General features: G+C 43.7%; 1 long non-coding RNA gene across 11 annotated transcripts in view; it reads right to left on the bottom strand.

Moving 5' to 3' along the window:
* LOC307181315 overlaps nt 1-20,779 on the bottom strand; it is a 2,020,778-nt gene that overhangs the window by 776,129 nt on the left and 1,223,870 nt on the right. The window contains exon 5 of one of the 11 annotated variants that reach the window (XR_013826418.1): nt 5,886-5,967. The exons of the other annotated variants lie outside the window; for them this stretch is intronic. This is a non-coding gene — a long non-coding RNA (uncharacterized lncRNA). The remainder of the gene's footprint in view (nt 1-5,885; nt 5,968-20,779) is intronic. 11 annotated transcript variants of the gene reach the window in all.

Below are 20,779 nucleotides of genomic sequence, written 5' to 3'. Positions count from 1 at the left end.
TAAGACATAAGGCTGGACACTTGGGGCTGACAGGATTGGTGAGCTTTGGTGAGCAACTGCCGAAAGTTTAATGCAATACTTCATGCTACTCATTCCAAGGGTCCCAACACTCCAGGTTGAAGGGAATCTTCCTACAGCTAAACCATGCTTGGGAAACCCAGCGACTGGTATACCATATGATCGGGAAAGGTTTCTAAAACGCACCTCATTTTTCCTCGCCTGGGGCTCCGGATCGACATTACAGCCGCTTTACTAACAACATCCCCACATGGAGTCAATGCCTTTAAGTTCTGGTATCGCACAGTCTGCAGTTAGTGCAGAGGATGAATGGGAATAGGGGGAACCAGTGAGGAACTAGCTGTAGCGGTTTCAATGGGCACATGTCACTCTAATATCACATCAGTAAGAAGAATTAACCAAAGGCACAGCAGGTGCCCCAGAAGAAAAATAGGGCTTCAAGGAATCCTGTGGTTATGGGGCAATACCACAAAAATAAGAGCTAAAAAATGGAGCTAAGGGCCACTGCAATTCAAAATCCTGCAGAGTTATAAAGGCCAACTATTTTTAAAAAATATATTGAGGTAAGGCTATGAAGAGGCATTGAAAGCAAGGCAGAATTGCAGGAAACCGATTTCAGGAGGTAGACTGGAATTGCATTGAAAGCATATGAAGAGAGTCAGAAACTCGACAATGATGCACTTGGCCAAAAAGGGCGTATGCGTTTTTTCCTGAATATATTCAGGAAAAAACGCATACGCACTTTTTGGCCAACCAAGCAAGCTTGCAAAGGAAATCTGCACTACAATGAAGTCTCACTTCCCCCCGGTCAAAAGGGCCATCTGAAAAAAGTGTAAAATCCAGAAAGGCAGGACAGGCCATGGAGAACTGGGAGCCTTGTTATGCTGATGGGCGGGATGTAAATTGCCAACAGACACTCAGGAGAAGTGTATGGTGTTTCCTAAAACATCTAAAAAACAAAGCAACAGAACCTAGGGCACTTCCACTTATGGTCCTATAGCTTAGGGAAATTAAAATCAAAAACACAGCCACCCCAAAGTTTGGGACGCCTCCGTTTACAAGAACCTCGTTTACCGTACAAGTTCAATATCACAGAAAGTGAAAAATGGATAAAGAACTTGTGGTACTTACGTACAATGCAGTATCACTCAGCAATGAAATCTATGTGATCAGGCCCGTAGCAGCATAATGAGTGGATTCAGGTACGATGATTCTAACTGAAATAAGTCACACAGAAAAAGAAACATCATAAGATATCAGTAATACACGGAATGTAAACTTGGCTACACAGGAACTGCATTCCAAAACAGAACAGGGTCTCAAATTTAGAACCAACTTATGCTTGCTTAACGGGAAAGGTGAGTTGGGGTGCTGCATAAAACCAGAGATTGAAATGAGCACAGAGAAAGTTCCTTAAGCCAAATATGGAATAGACAAGAGCTACTCCTTGCTCAACGAAATGGACTCAACACCCCATATTAAACGCCTAAGAATGTACCTGACTAGTAAGTATCTTAAAACCTATGGATTGCTATGTCTCCGAAAGAGAATCAAGCATGTGTACAGGGGCATAAACGCAGCAGTGATAGGATTGGAGAGGTTCGGTGAGCAAATGAAGACCCTTTGAAGTCATATTGCATGGTACCCATTCCACGGGTTTCAACTACCCAGGTTTAAGGTATTCTTCCTTCAGCTAAAACATGCATGTGGAACCCAGAGGATGATCAACCATGTGATCGGGAGACGTGTTCAAATATGTCTCAGTTTTCGTACCCTGGTACTCGGGTGCAACATTCCAGACGCTTTACTAACACTCTCCCGACTTGGAGAGTCAGTCCCTTTAACCTCCTGTTTGGCCCAGTTTGCAATTTCTGCGGAAGATGAACAGGAATAGCGAGAACCAATGAGAGGCTAGCTGGAGGTGTCTGGACGGGCAAATTTAACTCTCATTTTCCACCAGGAAGAGGAATTAACCAAAGGCTCAGCGTGTCCTGCCGGAACCAGATTAGGGCCTGAAGCCATCCTGTGGTGTTGCGGCCAGGTCACAAGAAAGCGAGTTGAAGAAAGGAGCTCAGGGGCACTGTAATTCACAAACCTGCAGAGTTATAAATGACAGCTATCGTCCAAAATTAGACTGAAGTAAGGCTGCCAAGAGGACTTGAAAGCGGGGCAGCATTGCAGGAAACCGATTTCAGGAGGTAGACTGGAATTGCATTGAAAGCATAGGAAAAGAGGCAGAACGTCCACAATGATGCACTTGGCCAAAAAGGGCGTATGCGTTTTTTCCTGAATATATTCAGGAAAAAACGCATACGCCCTTTTTGGCCAACCAAGCAAGCTTGCAAAGGAAATCTGCACTACAATGAAGTCTCACTTCCCCCCGGTCAAAAGGGCCATCTGAAAAAAGTGTAAAATCCAGAAAGGCAGGACAGGCCATGGAGAACTGGGAGCCTTGTTATGCTGATGGGCGGGATGTAAATTGCCAACAGACACTCCGGAGAAGTGTATGGTGTTTCCTGAAACATCTAAAAAACAAAGCAACAGAACCTAGGGCACTTCAACTTATGGTCCTATAGCTTAGGGAATTTAAAATCAAAAAGACACAGCCACCCCAAAGTTTGGAACGGCTCTGTTTACAAGAACCTCGTTTACAGTACAAGTTCAACATCGCAGAAAGTGAAAAATGGATAAAGAACTTGTGGTATTTACTTACAAAGCAATATCACTCAGCAATGAAATCTGTGTCATCAGGCCCTTAGCAGCACAATGAGTGGATTCAGGTATGATGATTCTAACTGAAATAAGTCACACAGAAAAAGAAACATCATAAGATATCAGTAATACACGGAATGTAAACTTGGCTACACAGGAAATGAATTACAGAACAGAACAGGGTCTCAAATTTAGAAAACCAACTTATGCTTGCTTAAGGGTAAAGGTGAGTTGGGGTGCTGCATAAAACCAGAGATTGAAATGAGCACAGATAAAGTTCCTTAAGTCAAATATGGAATAGACAAGAGCTACTCCTTGCTCAACGAAATGGACTCAACACCGCATATTAAACGCCTAAGAATGTACCTGACTAGTAAGTATCTTAAAACCTATGGATTGCTATGTCTCCGAAAGAGAATCAAGCATGTGTACAGGGGCATAAACGCAGCAGTGATAGGATTGGAGAGGTTCGGTGAGCAAATGAAGACCCTTTGAAGTCATATTGCATGGTACCCATTCCACGGGTTTCAACTACCCAGGTTTAAGGTATTCTTCCTTCAGCTAAAACATGCATGTGGAACCTAGAGTATGATCAACCATGTGATCGGGAGACGTGTTCAAATATGTCTCAGTTTTCCTCCCCTGGTACTCGGGTGCAACATTCCAGACGCTTAACGAACACTCTCCCCACTTGGAGAGTCAGCGCCTTTAACCTCCTGTTTGGCCCAGTTTGCAATTTCTGCGGAAGATGAACAGGAATAGCGAGAACCAATGAGAGGCTAGCTGGAGGTGTCTGGACGGGCAAATTTAACTCTCATTTCCCACCAGGAAGAGGAAATAACCAAAGGCTCAGCGTGCCGTGCCGGAAACAGATTAGGGCCTGAAGTCATCCTGCGGTGTTGCGGCCAGGTCACAAGAAAGCGAGTTGAAGAAAGGAGCTCAGGGGCACTGTAATTCACAAACCTGCAGAGTTATAAATGACAGCTATCGTCCAAAAATAGACTGAAGTAAGGCTGCCAAGAGGACTTGAAAGCGGGGCAGAATTGCAGGAATCCGATTTCAGGAGGTAGACTGGAATTGCATTGAAAGCATAGGAAAAGAGGCAGAACGTCCACAATGATGCACTTGGCCAAAAAGGGCGTATGCGTTTTTTCCTGAATATATTCAGGAAAAAACGCATACGCCCTTTTTGGCCAACCAAGCAAGCTTGCAAAGGAAATCTGCACTACAATGAAGTCTCACATCCCCCCGGCCAAAAGGGCCATCTGAAAAAAGTGTAAAATCCAGAAAGGCAACAGGCCATTGAGAACTGGGAGCCTTGTTATGCTGATGGGCGGGATGTAATTTGCCAACAGACACTCGGGAGAAGTGTATGGTGTTTCCTGAAACATCTAAAAAACAAAGCAACAGAGCCTAGGGCACTGCCACTTATGGTCCTATAGCTTAGGGAAATTAAAATCAAAAAGACACAGCCACCCCAAAGTTTGGAATGGCTCTGTTTACAAGAACCTCGTTTACAGTACAAGTTCAACATCACAGAAAGTGAAAAATGGATAAAGAAGTTGTGGTATTTACTTACAAAGCAATATCACTCAGCAATGAAATCTGTGTCATCAGGCCCTTAGCAGCACAATGAGTGGATTCAGGTATGATGATTCTAACTGAAATAAGTCACACAGAAAAAGAAACATCATAAGATATCAGTAATACACGGAATGGAAACTTGGCTACACAGGAACTGAATTACAGAACAGAACAGGGTCTCAAATTTAGAAAACCAACTTATTCTTGCTTAAGGGTAAAGGTGAGTTGGGGTACTGCATAAAAACAGAGATTGAAATGAGCACAGATAAAGTTCCTTAAGCCAAATATGGAATAGACAAGAGCTACTCCTTGCTCAACGAAATGGACTCAACACCCCATATTAAACGCCTAAGAATGTACCTGACTAGTAAGTATCTTAAAACCTATGGATTGCTATGTCTCCGAAAGAGAATCAAGCATGTGTACAGGGGCATAAACGCAGCAGTGATAGGATTGGAGAGGTTCGGTGAGCAAATGAAGACCCTTTGAAGTCATATTGCATGGTACCCATTCCACGGGTTTCAACTACCCAGGTTTAAGGTATTCTTCCTTCAGCTAAAACATGCCTGTGGAACCTAGAGTATGATCAACCATGTGATAGGGAGACGTGTTCAAATATGTCTCAGTTTTCCTCCCCTGGTACTCGGGTGCAACATTCCAGACGCTTTCCTAACACTCTCCCCACTTGGAGAGTCAGCGCCTTTAACCTCCTGTTTGGCCCAGTTTGCAATTTCTGCGGAAGATGAACAGGAATAGCGAGAACCAATGAGAGGCTAGCTGGAGGTGTCTGGACGGGCAAATTTAACTCTCATTTCCTACCAGGAAGAGGAAATAACCAAAGGCTCAGCGTGCCGTACCAGAACCAGATTAGGGCCTGAAGCCATCCTGCGATGTTGCGGCCAGCTCAAAAGAAAGCGAGTTGAAGAAAGGAGCTCAGGGGCAGTGTAATTCACAAACCTGCAGAGTTATAAATGACAGCTATCGTCCAAAAATAGACTGAAGTAAGGCTGCCAAGAGGACTTGAAAGCGGGGCAGAATTGCAGGAAACCGATTTCAGGAGGTAGACTGGAGTTGCATTGAAAGCATAGGAAAAGAGGCAGAACGTCCACAATGATGCACTTGGCCAAAAAGGGCGTATGCATTTTTTCCTGAATATATTCAGGAAAAAACGCATACGCCCTTTTTGGCCAACCAAGCAAGCTTGCAAAGGAAATCTGCACTACAATGAAGTCTCACTTCCCCCCGGTCAAAAGGGCCATCTGAAAAAAGTGTAAAATCCAGAAAGGCAGGACAGGCCATGGAGAACTGGGAGCCTTGTTATGCTGATGGGCGGGATGTAAATTGCCAACAGACACTCGGGAGAAGTGTATGGTGTTTCCTGAAACATCTAAAAAACAAAGCAACAGAGCCTAGGGCACTTCCACTTATGGTCCTATAGCTTAGGGAAATTAAAATCAAAAAGACACAGCCACCCCAAAGTTTGGAACGGCTCTGTTTACAAGAACCTCGTTTACAGTACAAGTTCAACATCGCAGAAAGTGAAAAATGGATAAAGAAGTTGTGGTATTCACTTACAAAGCAATATCACTCAGCAATGAAATCTGTGTCATCAGGCTCTTAGCAGCACAATGAGTGGATTCAGGTATGATGATTCTAACTGTAATAAGTCACATAGAAAAAGAAACATCATAAGATATCAGTAATACACGGAATGGAAACTTGGCTACACAGGAACTGAATTACAGAACAGAACAGGGTCTCAAATTTAGAAAAACAACTTATGCTTGCTTAAGAGTAACGGTGAGTTGGGGTGCTGCATAAAACCAGAGATTGAAATGAGCACAGATAAAGTTCCTTAAGCCAAATATGGAATAGACAAGAGCTACTCCTTGCTCAACGAAATGGACTCAACACCGCATATTAAACGCCTAAGAATGTACCTGACTTGTAAGTATCTTAAAACCTATGGATTGCTATGTCTCCGAAAGAGAATCAAGCATGTGTACAGGGGCATAAACGCAGCAGTGATAGGATTGGAGAGGTGCGGTGAGCAAATGAAGACCCTTTGAAGTCATATTGCATGGTACCCATTCCACGGGTTTCAACTACAGAGGTTTAAGGTATTCTTCCTTCAGCTAAAACATGCATGTGGAACCTAGAGTATGATCAACCATGTGATCGGGAGACGTGTTCAAATATGTCTCAGTTTTCCTCCCCTGGTACTCGGGTGCAACATTCCAGACGCTTTACTAACACTCTCCCCACTTGGAGAGTCAGTCCCTTTAACATCCTGTTTGGCCCAGTTTGCAATATCTGCGGAAGATGAACAGGAATAGCGAGAACCAATGAGAGGCTAGCTGGAGGTGTCTGGACTGGCAAATTTAACTCTCATTTCCCACCAGGAAGAGGAATTAACCAAAGGCTCAGCATGCCGGGCCGGAACCAGATTAGGGCCTGAAGCCATCCTGCGGTGTTGCGGCCAGGTCACAAGAAAGCGAGTTGAAGAAAGGAGCTCAGGGGCACTGTAATTCACAAACCTGCAGAGTTATAAATGACAGCTATCGTCCAAAAATAGACTGAAGTAAGGCTGCCAAGAGGACTTGAAAGCGGGGCAGAATTGCAGGAAACCGATTTCAGGAGGTAGACTGGAATTGCATTGAAAGCATAGGAAAAGAGGCAGAACGTCCACAATGATGCACTTGGCCAAAAAGGGCGTATGCGTTTTCTCCTGAATATATTCAGGAAAAAACGCATACGCCCTTTTTGGCCAACCAAGCAAGCTTGCAAAGGAAATCTGCACTACAATGAAGTCTCACTTCCCCCCGGCCAAAAGGGCCATCTGAAAAAAGTGTAAAATCCAGAAAGACAACAGGCCATTGAGAACTGGGAGCCTTGTTATTCTGATGGGCGGGATGTAAATTGCCAACAGACACTTGGGAGAAGTGTATGATGTTTCCTGAAACATCTAAAAAACAAAGCAACAGAGCCTAGGGCACTTCCACTTATGGTCCTATAGCTTAGGGAAATTAAAATCAAAAAGACACAGCCACCCCAAAGTTTGGAACGGCTCTGTTTACAAGAACCTCGTTTACAGTACAAGTTCAACATCGCAGAAAGTGAAAAATGGATAAAGAAGTTGTGGTATTTACTTACAAAGCAATATCACTGAGCAATGAAATCTGTGTCATCAGGCCCTTAGCAGCACAATGAGTGGATTCAGGTATGATGATTCTAACTGAAATAAGTCACACAGAAAAAGAAACATCATAAGATATCAGTAATACATGGAATGGAAACTTGGCTACACAGGAACTGAATTACAGAACAGAACAGGGTCTCAAATTTAGAAAACCAACTTATTCTTGCTTAAGGGTAAAGGTGAGTTGGGGTGCTGCATAAAAACAGAGATTGAAATGAGCACAGATAAAGTTCCTTAAGCCAAATATGGAATAGACAAGAGCTACTCCTTGCTCAACGAAATGGACTCAACACCCCATATTAAACGCCTAAGAATGTACCTGACTAGTAAGTATCTTAAAACCTATGGATTGCTATGTCTCCGAAAGAGAATCAAGCATGTGTACAGGGGCATAAACGCAGCAGTGATAGGATTGGAGAGGTTCGGTGAGCCTATGAAGACCCTTTGAAGTCATATTGCATGGTACCCATTCCAAGGGTTTCAACTATCCAGGTTTAAGGTATTCTTCCTTCAGCTAAAACATGCATGTGGAACCTAGAGTATGATCAACCATGTGATCGGGAGACGTGTTCAAATATGTCTCAGTTTTCCTCCCCTGGTACTCGGGTGCAACATTCCAGATGCTTTACTAACACTCTCCCCACTTGGAGAGTCAGCGCCTTTAACCTCCTGTTTGGCCCAGTTTGCAATTTCTGCGGAAGATGAACAGGAATAGCGAGAACCAATGAGAGGCTAGCTGGAGGTGTCTGGACGGGCAAATTTAACTCTCATTTCCCACCAGGAAGAGGAATTAACCAAAGGCTCAGCATGCCTGGCCGGAACCAGATTAGGGCCTGAAGCCATCCTGCGGTGTTGCGGCCAGGTCACAAGAAAGCGAGTTGAAGAAAGGAGCTCAGGGGCACTGTAATTCACAAACCTGCAGAGTTATAAATGACAGCTATCGTTCAAAAATAGACTGAAATAAGGCTGCCAAGAGGACTTGAAAGCGGGGCAGAATTGCAGGAAACCGATTTCAGGAGGTAGACTGGAATTGCATTGAAAGCATAGGAAAAGAGGCAGAACGTCCACAATGATGCACTTGGCCAAAAAGTGCGTATGCGTTTTTTCCTGAATATATTCAGGAAAAAACGCATACGCCCTTTTTGGCCAACCAAGCAAGCTTGCAAAGGAAATCTGCACTACAATGAAGTCTCACTTCCCCCCGGCCAAAAGGGCCATCTGAAAAAAGTGTAAAATCCAGAAAGGCAACAGGCCATTGAGAACTGGGAGCCTTGTTATGCTGATGGGCGGGATGTAAATAGCCAACAGACACTTGGGAGAAGTGTATGGTGTTTCCTGAAACATCTAAAAAACAAAGCAACAGAGCCTAGGGCACTTCCACTTATGGTCCTATAGCTTAGGGAAATTAAAATCAAAAAGACACAGCCACCCCAAAATTTGGAACGGCTCTGTTTACAAGAACCTCGTTTACAGTACAAGTTCAACATCGCAGAAAGTGATAAATGGATAAAGAAGTTGTGGTATTTACTTACAAAGCAATATCACTCAGCAATGAAATCTGTGTCATCAGGCCCTTAGCAGCACAATGAGTGGATTCAGGTATGATGATTCTAACTGAAATAAGTCACACAGAAAAAGAAACATCATAAGATATCAGTAATACACGGAATGTAAACTTGGCTACACAGGAACTGAATTACAGAACAGAACAGGGTCTCAAATTTAGAAAACCAACATATGCTTGCTTAAGGGGAAAGGTGAGTTGTGTTGCTGCATAAAACCAGAGATTGAAATGAGCACAGATAAAGTTCCTTAAGCCAAATATGGAATAGACAAGAGCTACTCCTTGCTCAACGAAATGGACTCAACACCCCATATTAAACGCCTAAGAATGTACCTGACTAGTAAGTATCTTAAAACCTATGGATTGCTATGTCTCCGAAAGAGAATCAAGCATGTGTACAGGGGCATAAACGCAGCAGTGATAGGATTGGAGAGGTTCGGTGAGCAAATGAAGACCCTTTGAAGTCATATTGCATGGTACCCATTCCACGGGTTTCAACTACCCAGGTTTAAGGTATTCTTCCTTCAGCTAAAACATTCCTGTGGAACCTAGAGTATGATCAACCATGTGATAGGGAGACGTGTTCAAATATGTCTCAGTTTTCCTCCCCTGGTACTCGGGTGCAACATTCCAGACGCTTTCCTAACACTCTCCCCACTTGGAGAGTCAGTCCCTTTAACCTCCTGTTTGGCCCAGTTTGCAATTTCTGCGGAAGATGAACAGGAATAGCGAGAACCAATGAGAGGCTAGCTGGAGGTGTCTGGACGGGCAAATTTAACTCTCATTTCCCACCAGGAAGAGGAATTAACCAAAGGCTCAGCATGCCGTACCGGAACCAGATTAGGGCCTGAAGCCATCCTGCGGTGTTGCGGCCAGGTCACAAGAAAGCGAGTTGAAGAAAGAAGCTCAGGGGCACTGTAATTCACAAACCTGCAGAGTTATAAATGACAGCTATCGTCCAAAAATAGACTGAAGTAAGGCTGCCAAGAGGACTTGAAAGCGGGGCAGAATTGCAGGAAACCGATTTCAGGAGGTAGACTGGAATTACATTGAAAGCATAGGAAAAGAGGCAGAACGTCCACAATGATGCACTTGGCCAAAAAGGGCGTATGCGTTTTCTCCTGAATATATTCAGGAAAAAACGTATACGCACTTTTTGGCCAACCAAGCAAGCTTGCAAAGGAAATCTGCACTACAATGAAGTCTCACTTCCCCCCGGCCAAAAGGGCCATCTGAAAAAAGTGTAAAATCCAGAAAGACAACAGGCCATTGAGAACTGGGAGCCTTGTTATGCTGATGGGCGGGATGTAAATTGCCAACAGACACTTGGGAGAAGTGTATGGTGTTTCCTGAAACATCTAAAAAACAAAGCAACAGAGCCTAGGGCACTTCCACTTATGGTCCTATAGCTTAGGGAAATTAAAATCAAAAAGACACAGCCACCCCAAAGTTTGGAACGGCTCTGTTTACAAGAACCTCGTTTACAGTACAAGTTCAACATCGCAGAAAGTGAAAAATGGATAAAGAAGTTGTGGTATTTACTTACAAAGCAATATCACTCAGCAATGAAATCTGTGTCATCAGGCCCTTAGCAGCACAATGAGTGGATTCAGGTATGATGATTCTAACTGAAATAAGTCACACAGAAAAAGAAACATCATAAGATATCAGTAATACACGGAATGGAAACTTGGCTACACAGGAACTGAATTACAGAACAGAACAGGGTCTCAAATTTAGAAAACCAACTTATGCTTGCTTAAGGGTAAAGGTGAGTTGGGGTGCTGCATAAAACCAGAGATTGAAATGAGCACAGATAAAGTTCCTTAAGCCAAATATGGAATAGACAAGAGCTACTCCTTGCTCAACGAAATGGACTCAACACCCCATATTAAACGCCTAAGAATGTACCTGACTAGTAAGTATCTTAAAACCTATGGATTGCTATGTCTCCGAAAGAGAATCAAGCATGTGTACAGGGGCATAAACGCAGCAGTGATAGGATTGGAGAGCTTCGGTAAGCAAATGAAGACCCTTTGAAGTCATATTGCATGGTACCCATTCCAAGGGTTTCAACTATCCAGGTTTAAGGTATTCTTCCTTCAGCTAAAACATGCATGTGGAATCTAGAGTATGATCAACCATGTGATCGGGAGACGTGTTCAAATATGTCTCAGTTTTCCTCCCCTGGTACTCGGGTGCAACATTCCAGACGCTTTCCTAACACTCTCCCCACTTGGAGAGTCAGCGCCTTTAACCTCCTGTTTGGCCCAGTTTGCAATTTCTGCGGAAGATGAACAGGAATAGCGAGAACCAATGAGAGGCTAGCTGGAGGTGTCTGGACGGGCAAATTTAACTCTCATTTCCCACCAGGAAGAGGAAATAACCAAAGGCTCAGCGTGCCGTACCGGAACCAGATTAGGGCCTGAAGCCATCCTGCGATGTTGCGGCCAGCTCAAAAGAAAGCGAGTTGAGGAAAGGAGCTCAGGGGCACTGTAATTCACAAACCTGCAGAGTTATAAATGACAGCTATCGTCCAAAAATAGACTGAAGTAAGGCTGCCAAGAGGACTTGAAAGCGGGGCAGAATTGCAGGAAACCGATTTCAGGAGGTAGACTGGAATTGCATTCAAAGCATAGGAAAAGAGGCAGAACGTCCACAATGATGCACTTGGCCAAAAAGGGCGTATGCGTTTTTTCCTGAATATATTCAGGAAAAAACGCATACGCCCTTTTTGGCCAACCAAGCAAGCTTGCAAAGGAAATCTGCACTACAATGAAGTCTCACTTCCCCCCGGCCAAAAGGGCCATCTGAAAAAAGTGTAAAATCCAGAAAGGCAGGACAGGTCATGGAGAACTGGGAGCCTTGTTATGCTGATGGGCGGGATGTAAATTGCCAACAACCACTCGGGAGAAGTGTATGGTGTTTCCTGAAACATCTAAAAAACAAAGCAACAGAACCTAGGGCACTTCCACTTATGGTCCTATAGCTTAGGGAAATTAAAATAAAAAAGACACAGCCACCCCAAAGTTTGGAACGGCTCTGTTTACAAGAACCTCGTTTACAGTACAAGTTCAACATCGCAGAAAGTGAAAAATGGATAAAGAAGTTGTGGTATTTACTTACAAAGCAATATCACTCAGCAATGAAATCTGTGTCATCAGGCCCTTAGCAGCACAATGAGTGGATTCAGGTATGATGATTCTAACTGAAATAAGTCACACAGAAAAAGAAACATCATAAGATATCAGTAATACACGGAATGTAAACTTGGCTACACAGGAACTGAATTACAGAACAGAACAGGGTCTCAAATTTAGAAAACCAACTTATGCTTGCTTAAGGGTAAAGGAGAGTTGGGGTGCTGCATAAAACCAGAGATTGAAATGAGCACAGATAAAGTTCCTTAAGTCAAATATGGAATAGACAAGAGCTACTCCTTGCTCAACGAAATGGACTCAACACCGCATATTAAACGCCTAAGAATGTACCTGACTAGTAAGTATCTTAAAAACCTATGGATTGCTATGTCTCCGAAAGAGAATCAAGCATGTGTACAGGGGCATAAACGCAGCAGTGATAGGATTGGAGAGGTTCGGTGAGCAAATGAAGACCCTTTGAAGTCATATTGCATGGTACCCATTACACGGGTCTCAACTCTCCAGGTTTAAGGTATTCTTCCTTCAGCTAAAACATGCATGTGGAACCCAAGTATGATCAACCATGTGAACGGGAGACGTGTTCAAATATGTCTCAGTTTTCCTCCCCTGTTACTCGGGTGCAACATTCCAGATGCTTTACTAACACTCTCCCCACTTGGAGAGTCACTGCCTTTAACCTCCTGTTTGGCCCAGTTTGCAATTTCTGCGGAAGATGAACAGGAATAGCGAGAACCAATGAGAGGCTAGCTGGAGGTGTCTGGACGGGCAAATTTAACTCTCATTTCCCACCAGGAAGAGGAAATAACCAAAGGCTCAGCGTGCCATACCGGAACCAGATTAGGGCCTGAAGCCATCCTGCGGTGTTGCGGCCAGCTCACAAGAAAGCGAGTTGAAGAAAGGAGCTCAGGGGCACTGTAATTCACAAACCTGCAGAGTTATAAATGACAGCTATCGTCCAAAAATAGACTGAAGTAAGGCTGCCAAGAGGACTTGAAAGCGGGGCAGAATTGCAGGAAACCGATTTCAGGAGGTAGACTGGAATTGCATTGAAAGCATAGGAAAAGAGGCAGAACGTCCACAATGATGCACTTGGCCAAAAAGGGCGTATGCGTTTTTTCCTGAATATATTCAGGAAAAAACGCATACGCCCTTTTTGGCCAACCAAGCAAGCTTGCAAAGGAAATCTGCACTACAATGAAGTCTCACTTCCCCCCGGTCAAAAGGGCCATCTGAAAAAAGTGTAAAATCCAGAAAGGCAGGACAGGCCATGGAGAACTGGGAGCCTTGTTATGCTGATGGGCGGGATGTAAATTGCCAACAACCACTGGGGAGAAGTGTATGGTGTTTCCTGAAACATCTAAAAAACAAAGCAACAGAACCTAGGGCACTTCCACTTATGGTCCTATAGCTTAGGGAAATTAAAATCAAAAAGACACAGCCACCCCAAAGTTTGGAACGGCTCTGTTTACAAGAACCTCGTTTACAGTACAAGTTCAACATCGCAGAAAGTGAAAAATGGAGAAAGAACTTGTGGTATTTACTTACAAAGCAATATCACTCAGCAATGAAATCTGTGTCATCAGGCCCTTAGCAGCACAATGAGTGGATTCAGGTATGATGATTCTAACTGAAATAAGTCACACAGAAAAAGAAACATCATAAGATATCAGTAATACACGGAATGTAAACTTGGCTACACAGGAACTGAATTACAGAACAGAACAGGGTCTCAAATTTAGAAAACCAACTTATGCTTGCTTAAGGGTAAAGGTGAGTTGGGGTGCTGCATAAAACCAGAGATTGAAATGAGCACAGATAAAGTTCCTTAAGTCAAATATGGAATAGACAAGAGCTACTCCTTGCTCAACGAAATGGACTCAACACCGCATATTAAACGCCTAAGAATGTACCTGACTAGTAAGTATCTTAAAACCTATGGATTGCTATGTCTCCGAAAGAGAATCAAGCATGTGTACAGGGGCATAAACGCAGCAGTGATAGGATTTGAGAGATTCGGTGAGCAAATGAAGACCCTTTGAAGTCATATTGCATGGTACCCATTACACGGGTCTCAACTCTCCAGGTTTAAGGTATTCTTCCTTCAGCTAAAACATGCATGTGGAACCCAAGTATGATCAACCATGTGAACGGGAGACGTGTTCAAATATGTCTCAGTTTTCCTCCCCTGGTACTCGGGTGCAACATTCCAGACGCTTTACTAACACTCTCCCCACTTGGAGAGTCAGCGCCTTTAACCTCCTGTTTGGCCCAGTTTGCAATTTCTGCGGAAGATGAACAGGAATAGCGAGAACCAATGAGAGGCTAGCTGGAGGTGTCTGGACGGGCAAATTTAACTCTCATTTCCCACCAGGAAGAGGAAATAACCAAAGGCTCAGCGTGCCGTACCGGAACCAGATTAGGGCCTGAAGCCATCCTGCGGTGTTGCGGCCAGCTCAAAAGAAGGCGAGTTGAAGAAAGGAGCTCAGGGGCACTGTAATTCACAAACCTGCAGAGTTATAAATGACAGCTATCGTCCAAAAATAGACTGAAGTAAGGCTGCCAAGAGGACTTGAAAGTGGGGCAGAATTGCAGGAAACCGATTTCAGGAGGTAGACTGGAATTGCATTGAAAGCATAGGAAAAGAGGCAGAACGTCCACAATGATGCACTTGGCCAAAAAGGGCGTATGCGTTTTTTCCTGAATATATTCAGGAAAAAACGCATACGCCCTTTTTGGCCAACCAAGCAAGCTTGCAAAGGAAATCTGCACTACAATGAAGTCTCACTTCCCCCCGGTCAAAAGGGCCATCTGAAAAAAGTGTAAAATCCAGAAAGGCAGGACAGGCCATGGAGAACTGGGAGCCTTGTTATGCTGATGGGCGGGATGTAAATTGCCAACAACCACTCGGGAGAAGTGTATGGTGTTTCCTGAAACATCTAAAAAACAAAGCAACAGAACCTAGGGCACTTCCACTTATGGTCCTATAGCTTAGGGAAATTAAAATCAAAAAGACACAGCCACCCCAAAGTTTGGAACGGCTCTGTTTACAAGAACCTCGTTTACAGTACAAGTTCAACATCGCAGAAAGTGAAAAATGGATAAAGAAGTTGTGGTATTTACTTACAAAGCAATATCACTCAGCAATGAAATCTGTGTCATCAGGCCCTTAGCAGCACAATGAGTGGATTCAGGTATGATGATTCTAACTGAAATAAGTCACACAGAAAAAGAAACATCATAAGATATCACTAATACACGGAATGTAAACTTGGCTACACAGGAACTGAATTACAGAACAGAACAGGGTCTCAAATTTAGAAAACCAACTTATGCTTGCTTAAGGGTAAAGGTGAGTTGGGGTGCTGCATAAAACCAGAGATTGAAATGAGCACAGATAAAGTTCCTTAAGTCAAATATGGAATAGACAAGAGCTACTCCTTGCTCAACGAAATGGACTCAACACCGCATATTAAATGCCTAAGAATGTACCTGACTAGTAAGTATCTTAAAACCTATGGATTGCTATGTCTCCGAAAGAGAATCAAGCATGTGTACAGGGGCATAAACGCAGCAGTGATAGGATTGGAGAGGTTCGGTGAGCAAATGAAGACCCTTTGAAGTCATATTGCATGGTACCCATTTCACGGGTCTTAACTCTCCAGGTTTAAGGTATTCTTCCTTCAGCTAAAACATGCATGTGGAACCCAAGTATGATCAACCATGTGATCGGGAGACGTGTTCAAATATGTCTCAGTTTTCCTCCCCTGGTACTCGGGTGCAACATTCCAGAAGCTTTACTAAAACTCTCCCCACTTGGAGAGTCAGTCCCTTTAACCTCCTGTTTGGCCCAGTTTGCAATTTCTGCGGAAGATGAACAGGAATAGCGAGAACCAATGAGAGGCTAGCTGGAGGTGTCTGGACGGGCAAATTTAACTCTCATTTCCCACCAGGAAGAGGAATTAACCAAAGGCTCAGCGTGCCGTGCCGGAACCAGATTAGGGCCTGAAGCCATCCTGTGGTGTTGCGGCCAGGTCACAAGAAAGCGAGTTGAAGAAAGGGGCTCAGGGGCATTGTAATTCACAAACCTGCAGAGTTATAAATGACAGCTATCGTCCAAAAATAGACTGAAGTAAGGCTGCCAAGAGGACTTGAAAGCGGGGCAGAATTGCAGGAAACCGATTTCAGGAGGTAGACTGCAATTGCATTGAAAGCATACGAAAAGAGGCAGAACGTCCACAATGATGCACTTGGCCAAAAAGGGCGTATGCGTTTTTTCCTGAATATATTCAGGAAAAAACGCATACGCCCTTTTTGGCCAACCAAGCAAGCTTGCAAAGGAAATCTGCACTACAATGAAGTCTCACTTCCCCCCGGTCAAAAGGGCCATCTGAAAAAAGTGTAAAATCCAGAAAGGCAACAGGCCATTAAGAACTGGGAGCCTTGTTATGCTGATGGGCGGGATGTAAATTGCCAACAGACACTTGGGAGTAGTGTATGGTGTTTCCTGAAACTTCTAAAAAACAAAGCAACAGAGCCTAGGGCACTTCCACTTATGGTCCTATAGCTTAGGGAAATTAAAATCAAAAAGACACAGCCACCCCAAAGTTTGGAAGGGCTCTGTTTACAAGAACCTCGTTTACAGTACAAGTTCAACATCGCAGAAAGTGAAAAATGGATAAAGAAGTTGTGGTATTCACTTACAAAGCAATATCACTTAGCAATGAAATCTATGTCATCAGGCCCTTAGCAGCACAATGAGTGGATTCAGGTATGATGATTCTAACTGAAATAAGTCACACAGAAAAAGAAACATCATAAGATATCACTAATACACGGAATGTAAACGTGGCTACACAGGAACTGAATTACAGAACAGAACAGGGTCTCAAATTTAGAAAACCAACTTATGCTTGCTTAAGGGTAAAGGTGAGTTGGGGTGCTGCATAAAACCAGAGATTGAAATGAGCACAGATAAAGTTCCTTAAGTCAAATATGGAATAGACAAGAGCTACTCCTTGCTCAACGAAATGGACTCAACACCGCATATTAAACGCCTAAGAATGTACCTGACTAGTAAGTATCTTAAAACCTATGGATTGCTATGTCTCCGAAAGAGAATCAAGCATGTGTACAGGGGCATAAACGCAGCAGTGATAGGATTGGAGAGGTTCGGTGAGCAAATGAAGACCCTTTGAAGTCATATTGCATGGTACCCATTACACGGGTCTTAACTCTCCAGGTTTAAGGTATTCTTCCTTCAGCTAAAACATGCATGTGGAACCCAAGTATGATCAACCATGTGAACGGGAGACGTGTTCAAATATGTCTCAGTTTTCCTCCCCTGGTACTCGGGTGCAACATTCCAGACGCTTTACTAACACTCTCCCCACTTGGAGAGTCAGCGCCTTTAACCTCCTGTTTGGCCCAGTTTGCAATTTCTGCGGAAGATGAACAGGAATAGCGAGAACCAATGAGAGGCTAGCTGGAGGTGTCTGGACGGGCAAATTTAACTCTCATTTCCCACCAGGAAGAGGAAATAACCAAAGGCTCAGCGTGCCGTACCGGAACCAGATTAGGGCCTGAAGCCATCCTGCGGTGTTGCGGCCAGCTCAAAAGAAAGCGAGTTGAAGAAAGGAGCTCAGGGGCACTGTAATTCACAAACCTGCAGAGTTATAAATGACAGCTATCGTCCAAAAATAGACTGAAGTAAGGCTGCCAAGAGGACTTGAAAGCGGGGCAGAATTGCAGGAAACCGATTTCAGGAGGTAGACTGGAATTGCATTGAAAGCATAGGAAAAGAGGCAGAACGTCCACAATGATGCACTTGGTCAAAAAGGGCGTATGCGTTTTTTCCTGAATATATTCAGGAAAAAACGCATACGCCCTTTTTGGCCAACCAAGCAAGCTTGCAAAGGAAATCTGCACTACAATGAAGTCTCACTTCCCCCCGGTCAAAAGGGCCATCTGAATAAAGTGTAAAATCCAGAAAGGCAGGACAGGCCATGGAGAACTGGGAGCCTTGTTATGCTGATGGGCGGGATGTAAATTGCCAACAACCACTCGGGAGAAGTGTATGGTGTTTCCTGAAACATCTAAAAAACAAAGCAACAGAACCTAGGGCACTTCCACTTATGGTCCTATAGCTTAGGGAAATTAAAATCAAAAAGACACAGCCACCCCAAAGTTTGGAACGGCTCTGTTTACAAGAACCTCGTTTACAGTACAAGTTCAACATCGCAGAAAGTGAAAAATGGATAAAGAAGTTGTGGTATTTACTTACAAAGCAATATCACTCAGCAATGAAATCTGTGTCATCAGGCCCTTAGCAGCACAATGAGTGGATTCAGGTATGATGATTCTAACTGAAGTAAGTCACACAGAAAAAGAAACATCATAAGATATCAGTAATACACGGAATGTAAACTTGGCTACACAGGAACTGAATTACAGAACAGAACAGGGTCTCAAATTTAGAAAACCAACTTATGCTTGCTTAAGGGGAAAGGTGAGTTGGGGTGCTGCATAAAACCAGAGATTGAAATGAGCACAGATAAAGTTCCTTAAGTCAAATATGGAATAGACAAGAGCTACTCCTTGCTCAACGAAATGGACTCAACACCCCATATTAAACGCCTAAGAATGTACCTGACTAGTAATTATCGTAAAACCTATGGATTGCTATGTCTCTGAAAGAGAATCAAGCATGTGTACAGGGGCATAAACGCAGCAGTGATAGGATTGGAGAGGTTCGGTGAGCAAATGAAGACCCTTTGAAGTCATATTGCATGGTACCCATTACACGGGTCTCAACTCTCCAGGTTTAAGGTATTCTTCCTTCAGCTAAAACATGCATGTGGAACCCAAGTATGATCAACCATGTGAACGGGAGACGTGTTCAAATATGTCTCAGTTTTCCTCCCCTGGTACTCGGGTGCAACATTCCAGACGCTTTACTAACACTCTCCCCACTTGGAGAGTCAGCGCCTTTAACCTCCTGTTTGGCCCAGTTTGCAATTTCTGCGGAAGATGAACAGGAATAGCGAGAACCAATGAGAGGCTAGCTGGAGGTGTCTGGACGGGCAAATTTAACTCTCATTTCCCACCAGGAAGAGGAAATAACCAAAGGCTCAGCGTGCCGTACCAGAACCAGATTAGGGCCTGAAGCCATCCTGCGGTGTTGCGGCCAGCTCAAAAGAAAGCGAGTTGAAGAAAGGAGCTCAGGGGCACTGTAATTCACAGACCTGCAGAGTTATAAATGACAGCTATTGTCCAAAAATAGACTGAAGTAAGGCTGCCAAGAGGACTTGAAAGCGGGGCAGAATTGCAGGAAACCGATTTCAGGAGGTAGACTGGAATTGCATTGAAAGCATAGGAAAAGAGGCAGAACGTCCACAATGATGCACTTGGCCAAAAAGGGCGTATGCGTTTTTTCCTGAATATATTCAGGAAAAAACGCATACGCCCTTTTTGGCCAACCAAGCAAGCTTGCAAAGGAAATCTGCACTACAATGAAGTCTCACTTCCCCCCGGTCAAAAGGGCCATCTGAAAAAAGTGTAAAATCCAGAAAGGCAGGACAGGCCATGGAGAACTGGGAGCCTTGTTTTGCTGATGGGCGGGATGTAAATTGCCAACAGACACTCGGGAGAAGTGTATGGTGTTTCCTGAAACATCTAAAAAACAAAGCAACAGAACCTAGGGCACTTCCACTTATGGTCCTATAGCTTAGGGAAATTAAAATCAAAAAGACACAGCCACCCCAAAGTTTGGAACGGCTCTGTTTACAAGAACCTCGTTTACAGTACAAGTTCAACATCGCAGAAAGTGAAAAATGGATAAAGAAGTTGTGGTATTTACTTACAAAGCAATATCACTCAGCAATGAAATCTGTGTCATCAGGCCCTTAGCAGCACAATGAGTGGATTCAGGTATGATGATTCTAACTGAAGTAAGTCACACAGAAAAAGAAACATCATAAGATATCAGTAATACACGGAATGTAAACTTGGCTACACAGGAACTGAATTACAGAACAGAACAGGGTCTCAAATTTAGAAAACCAACTTATGCTTGCTTAAGGGTAAAGGTGAGTTGGGGTGCTGCATAAAACCAGAGATTGAAATGAGCACAGATAAAGTTCCTTAAGCCAAATATGGAATAGACAAGAGCTACTCCTTGCTCAACGAAATGGACTCAACACCGCATATTAAACGCCTAAGAATGTGCCTGACTTGTAAATATCTTAAAACCTATGGATTGCTATGTCTCCGAAAGAGAATCAAGCATGTGTACAGGGGCATAAACGCAGCAGTGATAGGATTGGAGAGGTTCGGTGAGCAAATGCAGACCCTTTGAAGTCATATTGCATGGTACCCATTACACGGGTCTTAACTCTCCCGGTTTAAGGTATTCTTCCTTCAGCTAACACATGCATGTGGAACCCAAGTATGATCAACCATGTGAATGGGAGACGTGTTCAAATATGTCTCAGTTTTCCTCCCCTGGTACTCGGGTGCAACATTCCAGACGCTTTACTAACAGTC

This window comes from Stenella coeruleoalba, assembly GCF_951394435.1.
Source record: "Stenella coeruleoalba genome assembly, contig: scaffold_49, whole genome shotgun sequence".
In the NCBI taxonomy this organism is placed as follows: Eukaryota; Metazoa; Chordata; class Mammalia; order Artiodactyla; family Delphinidae; genus Stenella; species Stenella coeruleoalba.
This window is presented reverse-complemented; position numbering and strand designations above follow the sequence as displayed.